General features: G+C 39.4%; 1 non-coding gene across 1 annotated transcript; it reads right to left on the reverse strand.

Annotated features, from left to right (window-relative positions):
* Nucleotides 1-2,742: 2,742 nt before the first annotated feature.
* Nucleotides 2,743-2,849, reverse strand: LOC145060785 (small nucleolar RNA R71). The gene has a single exon (XR_013686969.1). It is a non-coding gene; the product is annotated as a small nucleolar RNA R71 (small nucleolar RNA).
* Nucleotides 2,850-10,640: the final 7,791 nt, after the last annotated feature.

Genomic DNA, 10,640 nt, shown 5'->3' on the forward strand with positions numbered 1-10,640 from the left:
GGGGGGTATGAACTCACCTTTGTTTGATGTTTTGGTTTTGAAGAAGAGATGGAGAGGTTTTCGGCCCTTAGTAAACTTCCTTGAGTGGTTTTCGAACTTAGGAGGGTTCTAAGAGTATGATTTACAAACACTTGTTTAGAAGGAGTGTCTTGGCATAAACTGAAGTTATAGCACTTGGATATGTAAGAACTTACCAAGAAATGATGATTTTTGGTGGTGAAACCTTCTTGAAAATGCTCAAAATCTCAAAAATTTGAGAGGAAAGGAAGAGTTGTTTTTGAAATTGTGTGTGTGTGTGTTCTTGATCTTGCTATCGGCCGAGAATAAATGAAGAGAGGGGGTGAGAAGAGTGTGCATGGATACATGAGACTTGTCTAGATGCATGTGGTGTATTAAACTTTGTTATCCTCCAAATAATAATGATGTGTCATAGTTTGATTAGTTTAACCTTCATTGTTATTATTATTATTATTATTATTATTATTATTATTATTATTATTATTATTATTATTATTATTATTATTATTATTTTACACACTTGGGCCGAACTGGGGCAATTATGGGGAAGCTTGGGCCTTATCTTGGTCCTTACTCGAAATTATGAAGCCCATAAGGAAGGTTTTCGGCCCATTGGGCCCTTAATTGTATCAGGAAAAAGCGTCTTCACGCCGTGAGAACTGGAAGATTCACGACGTGAGCATAAGTTCTAGAAGATATGTACGCATGTGAAGGAATCCTTGCCGGGCACGGTTATCTTGTATTCACGACGTGAATATTTTATTATTCACGACGTAAATTATTAAAATCAGAAACTATATATATCCTTAACCATTACGAATTAAAGGGACTTTTGGCTAGAGAAAGAGGTTCCAGAAGGCGATTTTTAGCAGAAGAAAGGTCCTGGAAAAAGGGTTTCAACACCAAAAGAGTGAAGGTCCATAATTTAGTTTAATTATTTTTTACCTAGGAACATGTTTCATTATACTTTGATTTGTGTTGGTGTGTTAGTTGCTATTATGAGCAGCTGAATCTAGCTACTCTTGTTTAGCTAGATGAAACTTCCAACCTATGAATAGCTTAATTTTACATGGATTTATTTAGTTGGTAAATTGCTTGTGTTTGATTTATAGTTACCTAGCATGCTTGTGTTTGTTTCTTTAGTTGCCTAATTTCATGTTCTGTGTAGCTTAGTGACCATTAACTGCATGAACTTGTTTACCTAATGATTTAGTGAGCATTAAATTGTTAGAGCTAGGATTGACCAATCTTAGTTAGTAACTAAAGTAAATAAACTTAGCTGTGCTAGAGAACGTAGATTATGACTATAATTGCGTTTACATAATAAATCTTACATAACATATTCATATTCATAATTGGTTCTTTGTTTAATTGTGTGTGACCATACATAGTTTTACATGAACTAATTAATTATTGGTAAAGTTAGACTTAAATTACTAATATAATTAAAACCAACTTGATAATCCATAATTATTAGCTAGCCATAAGGACGAAGTAGATTCGAACTAGACAAGAGTGTTTTTACTTATTGATCGAATTTGAGTTAAGTTCGTCTAATCTTGTAAAATCAGATAAAACCCTTTCTAAACTTGTTAATAATTAGGTTAATTTGATAGCAAGTAAAATAATTAGTAACACCGTTCCCTGTGATCGATACCCGACTTACCTAAGCTATATTGTAATCTAACTAGGCACACTGCCTATAAGTGCATAATTAGTTTAAGTTTGTTAGGTTATAAATATTAAAATTAGTGGGTACTTCCGTGCACATCAAGTTTTTGGCGTCGTTGCCGGGGAACGGCTTAGTTTATTATTTATTTATTTGCTTTAGGTTCGATCCTTTTTGTGGGATAAAACCTGCAAAAAGTTAATTTTCCAGCAAGGTTTAAATTTTTTTTATCTGTTACAGGACTCACGACGTGAATCTTACAGATTCACAACGTGAGAACTGTGTTTTTTTAGTTTTCTTTAGTTTTTGGTTTATTTTCTATTTTAGTTCATTTTTACGTTGTTATTTTGTTTAGTTTGCAGGAGTTCATGACCAGAGGCTCTAACACACCTTTGGTGCCGCCACTTGAAGATCCAGAGTCAACCCTTCACAAAAATAAGAACAAGAACGCGAAGGAAGATCACACGCCGAAGAAGACGCCATTGCAAGAACTAAAAACAGCCTTTTCAAGGAAGTCGGGGAAGAAAACAGGAGAGTCAAGTTCAACCCCAAAGGATAAAAGCAAAGTTGAAGAATTTGGTCTAATTTCTAACCCACACAAATCAGAATATGAGTTAGACCCAGAAGTTGAAATATTCGCGAGTGAGCCCAAAGACGAGCAAGAAGACGAAATGGCAGACATTGAGGAGATGTCCATGGGAGCTTACAAGAAGCGGATCTGAGAAGATGTGGGTCCCGGTTTAATCCAACCCGCAATACCTGCCACTGCCACATTCGAGCTGAAGGGACACATCTTGACTGCACTGAAGGATATCCCATTTTATGGGAAGGATCATGAGGATGCTTTTAAGCATCTCGATGAAGTCAATGACATTGTGGATTACTTCAATGTCCCAAATGTCAATAGAAACACCGTCTTGCTTAGGATGCTTCCCATTACTTTCAAGGGAGCTGCTAAAGAATGGTTAAAATCACTTCCACCAGGTACAATCACCACTTGGGCTCAAATGCGTGAGCAGTTTGTTGACCAATTCTGTCGACCATCCAAGATAGATAAACTCAAGAAGGCAATAGACAACTTTGAACAACATCCGGGGGAGTCATTATACGAAGCATGGGAGCGGTACAAGGGCTTGCTCAGAAATTGCCCTCAGCATGATCTAAATGTGCAACAAGAGATGTCAATCTTCTATGATGGGGTCAATGTTATGACGAGACAACTCCTTGACTCTCAAGGACCTTTGACAAAGAAAAATCCAAGGGAGGTCAAGGAGCTGATTGAAGAATTCGCGAAGCACTCTCGTGAATACCACAACCCTAGGTAAGATGGAATCAAAGGCGGTGTAGGGGGCCAAACTGAAGAAATAGCAACCATGATGGCTATGATAAATAATATGGACCGGAGGTTGACACAAATGGACCACTCAATTCATGCCATAAGAGTGGGTTGCGAGAGGTGTAGTGGTCCGCACTTGACCAAGGACTGCAATTTAGATGAGTGTGGGAACAGAAAAGCTCAAGTGTGCTACTCGAGTGGGGATAAGTATGATGAAGACTGGAGGAAACTAAAAAAGGAGTGGCTACCATATGAAGAATTTAAGAAGAAAAAAGAAGAAAAGTATAGGCAAACAAGCCGAGGCTTCTACCAAAAGGAGCAGCCACCAGCTGAGAAGAAACCTGATCTAGAGACCATGTTGATGAAGTTTATGGAAGCTTCGGAAAAGAGACACGATGCTATTGATTCTGCTATTAATGAACAAAGAACTTTGGTAAAGAATCATCATGCATTGATGGTAGAACAACAGGCTTTAATAAAAAACCAACAAGCCTCCATCAATAACCTTGAAGTACAACTTGGTCAACTAGCCACTCTGGTTCATGAGAAGCTGTCCCCGAAAAATCCTGAAACGAAGGCCCAATCTCATGTAATGGCAATGGATACTGAAGACGAGGCCATCTCTGAGTTCTTAGAAGCCTTAGAAGTTGAACAACAACAACCCGATCCAAAACTAAAGAAGCTCAAGCTCGAAAATCAAGATGCTGCTGAATTGAAGAACTCACGATGTGAGCCATATAAGTTCACGACGTGGGCCCGTCATGAACAGAAAAATTCTGTAGTTGATTCGGTTCATCAGCCGCCTTTGCCTTTTCCTTCCCGAGCTGCCCTTAGTCCACTGGAAAGAGAGCATATAGAGTTTGTTAACCACGTGAAGGGTATCCCGATTAATACTCCTTTTGTCGAGTCCTTATCGAAAATTCTCGAGCATCAGAAATTACTGCAAGACTTGATAGACACTCGCAAGCAATTAAAAAAGCATTCTAAGGTGATTCTAAGTGAGCAAAGCTCAAAAGCTGTGTTGGGAGAGACACTTAAGAAGATGGGAGATCCTGGACGCCTCACTCTTCCATGTGAGTTTGGGAACAACATGAAGGTTTATGCTTTAGCTGATTCTGGGGCTAGCATTAATTTGATGCCTTATTCATTTTATCAGAAGTTGGAAATTCAGAAGATGAAGGCTACAAGAATGACTATTCACATGGCGAACCGTTCAGTGACACAACCCTGGGGCATTGTGGAGGATATTTTAGTAAAAATTGGAAAATTTGTTTTTCCAATAGATTTTGTAGTGTTGGATATGAAGGAAGACCTCGATGTTCCAATTATCCTTGGTCGTCCATTGCTTAACACTGTTGAAGCTCTTGTTGATATTCGCGAGTCTAAGCTCACCTTGAGGGTTGGTGATGAAAAAGAAATTTTTGGGATAGAAGATGGCTTTCAAAGGAATCATGTTAAAGAAGAGGTGTTCACAATTAATGAAGAAAATGAATTAGAAGAACTAGAAAAGCTTATGGAAGAAGAGATCAAGACAGTCCATCAAGTCAAAAAAACAAAACCAAGAGCATCTATTCCATATTTGGTTGAAGTCATTGCTTACAAGAGTCCACCTTCTTGGGTAAGCGAGGAAGATGAGATGAAAAGTGATGAAGAGGAGGTTACTTCAAAGGTAACAAAGCCAGTAGTAAAAGAGGAGAAGGATGCTATGGAGTGCAGGGAGGAAACTAAAGGGACCAAACGCAAGCTTGATGAAGAAGAGGTCAAAGCTAAAAAGGAAAATTCGAAAAAGGCATACAAAAGACGAGTTCAAGCTTACAAGAGGCGTTTCAAGGAACAGAAGATCCTAGTGGTAGACTCTTCAGACGATTCAACGTAGGATGCATGGAGTCCAGCTCAAGACTCCAAGAAAAAGAAGTGTTTCTCGGGAGGCAACCCGAGTTTGTTTTGCAAATTTTCTTTTCTTTTTGCGTTTTAGTCTTAAGACATAGATCATATCATCCAACTCGATTATAATGTAATTAAACACTGAATGAGGGGTGCCTAAAAACGAAGTGGTGATAATTAGGAAGATAGTTGTTAGACATACTTTATTTGTTAATAATTACATTTTGTGCAGGATTCACGACGTGAATAGTTACTAATTCACGATGTGAATTCTGATTAAGCGGGATAATATAAAAATGATGCATATCAGCCCATTTTCTATTAAATAAATAGGCCAAAACTTAGCCCATTTTTTTAAATTGAATTGGCCCAATTTTAAGCCTGGAATCTGAATTCACGACGTGAATCCTTAAGAACTCACGACGTGAATTTTCAATTGCACGGGACCACAGAATAAAGACCTAGAATCAGTTTGACCGCATTTCTTTATTCCCCACGAAGTGAAACACACGATCTGGTCCCCCTTGTTCCAAATTTGGCCGACAATTCCTCTATTTTCCTTTGTGCTTACGTAATACTACGATCTAAGGTTATGATTCTTCCATTCTATGTTTAATTTTTGCTCTAATAGTTGAGTTTAGGGCTAGGGTCTGTTCATATGTTAAATTGTATAAAATATGCCCTAAGAGTCGTGAATTACCCTTGGAATGTAGTTGATTATTGGTTGAAAATGTCATAGGAGTAAACCCCCAGCACTATCATGGCCAATTTGTATAGAAACCAGACCAAATTTCGAACCTGACTACGAACTCACGCCGTGAATTTTTAGGAATTCACGACGTGAATTCTGGACTGTGCAGTTTCTTTGTTCTTTTTTTTTTTCTAAACTGTCGGGTTGTTGTTATGGTTGTGTTTGTTCCTTGTTTTTGCAGAAATGGCACCTAGAAGGGAATTACCTCTTGGGATTGCAAGTTTACACCCATTTTACGAATTTCCAACCACTACACCCCGGGATGTTTACACGCGATGGAATACTCGGTTAGGATGGCTTTACAACCGGGAGTTGGCTGTTGCTCCCACTATTCAGTGGGCAAGGTTGAGAGAGGTTGGCTTGGTTGATAGGATGTCCCAATACCTAACAAAAATCTTTTTGGGGGACGGATTTCATTTACATGAAAGGGATGGTTCAACTTGTTTAACATCCAGGAGCGTGTTTATAAGGAGCTTTGTGTGGAGTTTTTGTCCACGGTGACATTCCATGACAATGTCAGAGATCCCACTTTTCCCTGAGCTTTGATCTTTCGTTTAGGCGGGGAGTATCGGAAGTGCAGTTTAGTGGAGTTTTCTCGTTGTATGGGGTTGTATGAAGCTCATGAGACCATCACTCATGATTTTGTTTTATTTTGGAGGGACGCCACGCGGGTGTATGCGGATGGGGTTTCGGGATCGGAGTTTTGGAGCAACATTGCCGCTGGTGTGTTTAATTTTGGTGTATCTCTCGAAAGTAGCATCAAAAACCCGATACACCGCCTCATCCATCGCTTAATCACTTTCTCCATTCATCACAAACGTCACAGTGATAAAGTTACTAAAAGTAACTTGTTCTTTTTTATGGTGCATCTTACAACCGGGTGTTTGCTGCAATATTCCATATTTCTTGGCCCGATATTTGGCGGACTATGCGACAAGTGCTCGTCCTGGAAGCCCCATTTATGGAGGGCATTTTTTTACACGATTGGCCCGCTCTTATGGCCTCCTTGTTTCTGAAATCACTCGTTCTCTAACATGTATTGAGGGGAATGAGTTCAGTATGGGGTATCTGGAAACAATTAGGGTGGTAAAAAATTATGGGACACATTGGGGAATTCTTCGAGATGATGATGAGGAGCCGGACGACCAACCTGAACCACAACCATGGCCGAGGCGTAGGAACGTGAGAGGACGGGTAGAACGCGGGCAGCCAATGCATCCACCCGCATCCATGGTGGGAGCACCTTTTGGGAGTGACATGGCTGGTTATTTTGACCAGTTATCTTTAAGTGTCAATTAGATTGGAGGTACTATGGAGAACGTTGTCCGACACCTTGAAGTGGAGCAGCTGCCTCATTTGGGGTATCATTACCCGATTTGCCCGAGATGGACGGAGTATGGCGGACGTGGAGGTGACGGCGCGGGCACGAGCGGAGTGAGCGATGAGGAGGAGGATGATTGATTGTTTGTTTATTTTTATTTTGTTTGGTTTGTTTTGGTTTTTTTTATTGTGTTTTGTTTTATTTTGTTGGGATTGTAAGAACTTTCAAGATATTATGTTACTTTTATTCTTCTTTGGTTGTTATTTCTCAGAAATTGCTAGGAGCACCTAAAAAGGGTATCGAGATATAAGTGCGTACGTGTTTAGCCAGGAGTGTTTAAAGTCGAGAGTCGAGACCCATATTTTAAAATAAGTGTGGGGTGAGTCAAGAGTCTTACTACATTAAGACATTGGGTTGAATTGTGCACATTAAAAGAAGATTTGGCTAAATGTTTTTCTGTTTGCCCAGTTTTCACGACGTGACCTCTTGTTACTCACGTAGTGAGTCAGTTCTCAGGGGTTCCCAGAATACGCATGATTGCGACTTCACGTCGTGACTTTTCTTATCTCACGTTGTGAATTGGTGTTCTTCACAAGTTCAAGGCCCTTGACATATTATTATTCCATGGGTTGATACCATTCTTCTTGTCATTATTCTGAAGATTATTTTGGCTCATTTTCACTACTATACAATGTGGCGTATGCTTTCCCACATTGTTCGTTCTATTTTGAAGTTTTCCACTGCATTTTTAGAAGATTGAAGGCTTGATTTCATGTTTTTCCGGTACATTCCTTATCTCGCGAGTTCAAGATCCAAGTTTCTATTTCTCAGAGTCCATATTCAAGATGCACGTTTTCCACACTTTTGGAGATGTTTACGCCGCTATCCCAGAGGAGTCTGTTCCTTTTTCTCACTTTTTCTTAATTTTGATTTATTTTATGCATACAATAAGGGCATTGTATGAAATAAGTGTGGGGTAGGGGTATAAAGTAAATTGCTAGATAATGATAAAATTTGATGGTAAAAATTTAAAATTTGAAAATTGAAATTTCTAATTAGATCTAGTAATAATAATTTGAATTGTAGTTGTTAGTGTTATATGGGATGATCCAACAAGAGCTCAAATTTTTAGTTGAGCCAATACACGTTATAGTGCATTTGTGGCCTCCCTTATTTTAGTGAAATCATGGAACAAAAACACGACCTTGCTTAGTTTGAAGGATGTAATATGTTTAGCAGCCTAAACCTGAAATGTATCCAGGAAAGCTATGTCTTAACCAATAAAGGTTGAAGTTAAGCGCCCCTGCTTAAGCATGTAGGTTTTTAGTGAAAAAAGTGAGTATACATGTAAAAAAAGAGAGAGAAATTACCAAAAAAGTGAAAAATTGAAGAGTTTTTGGAGCATAAAAGTATCAAAGTAAGAAGATCAAAGATCGAAAATTCTGAAGTTTCAAAAGTTGAAGATACTAAAAATTATAAATATGGTGAATTCAAGCAATCAAAGATCAAATACCAAAGAAAAAAAGAAGTCAAGAGCTCCAAAATGTGGTATCTTCTAAAAAGTTGTAAATCTCTAGTTTATGTATGCTTGGGTAGCTTTACAAAAAATACCTTGAGGTTAGTAAGATTTCTGGGGATGGATTCGGAGGGTTGCATAAAATGAGCATTGTTCGAAAAAAGTGGGCGAGTGTTTATGAAGATTGTGAGTATTTAAAGTATGGGGGGTTACTTTAGGAAAAATTTAGACACAAATGCATGCGTTGAGGTCTTGGCATAATGACTGAGCTAGAATTGGATTTTTCTGTGAAATACTAGTGATGAAGGTTTGAGTGTAAATAAGTAGATTTGCTTGAGGGCAAGCAAAGCCTAAGTGTGGGGTATTTTGATATTGCCATATTTATACATACTTTTAGGCAATATTTAAGTAAATTTTTATATATATTTTGGTCATTTGCATAGAATAATGGTACTTATGAGTTTAAATGTTATTTGCAGCCAAAAAGAAGACATTTTGAAGAAAAGGGACTAAAAACGTTAAAGGAAGAAACTTTGGGAGTTAAAAGATTAATGTAACACCCCGAGATCCAGGTACATTTATTTCACCCTTATTTTTTGTCATTTGGGCATGATTGGTCCTTGAGTGGAGGAAACCTTGCAAGTGAGTACGCTGGGCGTACCATAGGGGTACGCTGCACGTACTCATGCGCTTATTTTGGACGCGGAGTCGCTAGGTACGCTGGGCGTACCCATAGTTATGCCAGGCGTACCCGACCCAGATGCAAAAACCCTAATAAGACTTGTGCACTATTTAAAGGATGCTAAGGCTCATTTCTCAGCCTCCATATCACTGAGTAAACCCAAAGAGAGAGCCTTCCATCGTCCTTAGTGAGTGTGTGTGTGTTCTTGGAGCTAATAGTGCCTTGGTGTGTTATTGAAGAAGAAAGAAAGGAGCTTGTGGAGACTAAAAGATTGAAGTGTAAGCTTGGATCTGAGATCTACAGAGAAAGAAGCTACATTTAGAGGTATAAAGTTCAAAACTTTCCTCTTCTCTTTGGTTGTGGTTGCATGTGCCATTTCTAGGGTTAAAAACCCCAAAGGTGGAGACTTTATGAGTATAAGGTGCTCCATTGTCCAAGATCTGTCCATTTTCAGTAGTATTTGTGGTCTAGATCCATAAAGTCCCCATTTTGGTCGTTGATATGGGGTCATGTTTGAGTTCTATGCCATCTAGGGTTAGAGAATGAGTTGTTTTGGGTGCTAGTGACTTATTCAGCCATGCAAGGGCTTAAAGTCATCGACTTTATGGTTTTGGAGGGTTAGAAATGGTCAGGTCTAAAAATTGGACGTGGGTCTTAATTGTTTAAGACCCCAAGAGCTGAAGGACTGAAACTGGGTATTATGCTGGGCGTAATTCCAATACGCGCATCGTATGGGGTGGCGCACCCCGATCCTCTGATGTTATTGGTTACGCCCAACGTACATGTTTGGTACGCGCAGCGTAACCGAAAGGTTGACTATTGTTGACTTTAGGGTATTTGAGCCATGTGAAGGGTAAAATGGTCTTTTACCCTCATAAGAGTATTAAGAGAAGGGTTGGTCTAGCCTTGGGTAATGTGTTGATATCGAGTACTTATTTCATATGATTAGGCGGGGCTAGGTCTTATCCCATGGGATCCGAGATTTCCGAGATTTGCGAGATACCGAGACATCGAGGTGAGTCTTCTCACTATACATTACCTGGAGTGGTACTATGCGTTGAACAGAGGGTCTTATGTGTTATGTATGAGATTATGTGCTATGTGATATTTTTATGTTGCATGATGTTATAGACCGGACCGAAGGGTCCAATGATACAGACCGGACCGGAGGGCGCAACGAGCTATGACCGGACCAAAGGGTCCAACGAGCTACGGGACTAGAGGGTCCCACTAAGACACAACGACCGGAAGGTCGTATATTAGCCTCGAGTGGCGTATGTGCTGTATGTGGTATTTTGGGGAACTCACTAAGCATTTATGCTTACCGTTGTTGTGTTATGTGTTTCAGGTACTAGCGATGAGCGCGGGAAGGCGCCGACATGATTCGTACACACTTGGGGAGTTTATGTTGTAGATTCCGCGGAGATGTTTTTGTGATAAATACATTTGATACAATATGTTTG

The sequence above is a fragment of the Lactuca serriola genome, chromosome 6 (genome assembly GCF_051521515.1).
Source record: "Lactuca serriola cultivar US96UC23 chromosome 6, Lser_US96UC23_V15, whole genome shotgun sequence".
Taxonomy (NCBI): Eukaryota; Viridiplantae; Streptophyta; class Magnoliopsida; order Asterales; family Asteraceae; genus Lactuca; species Lactuca serriola.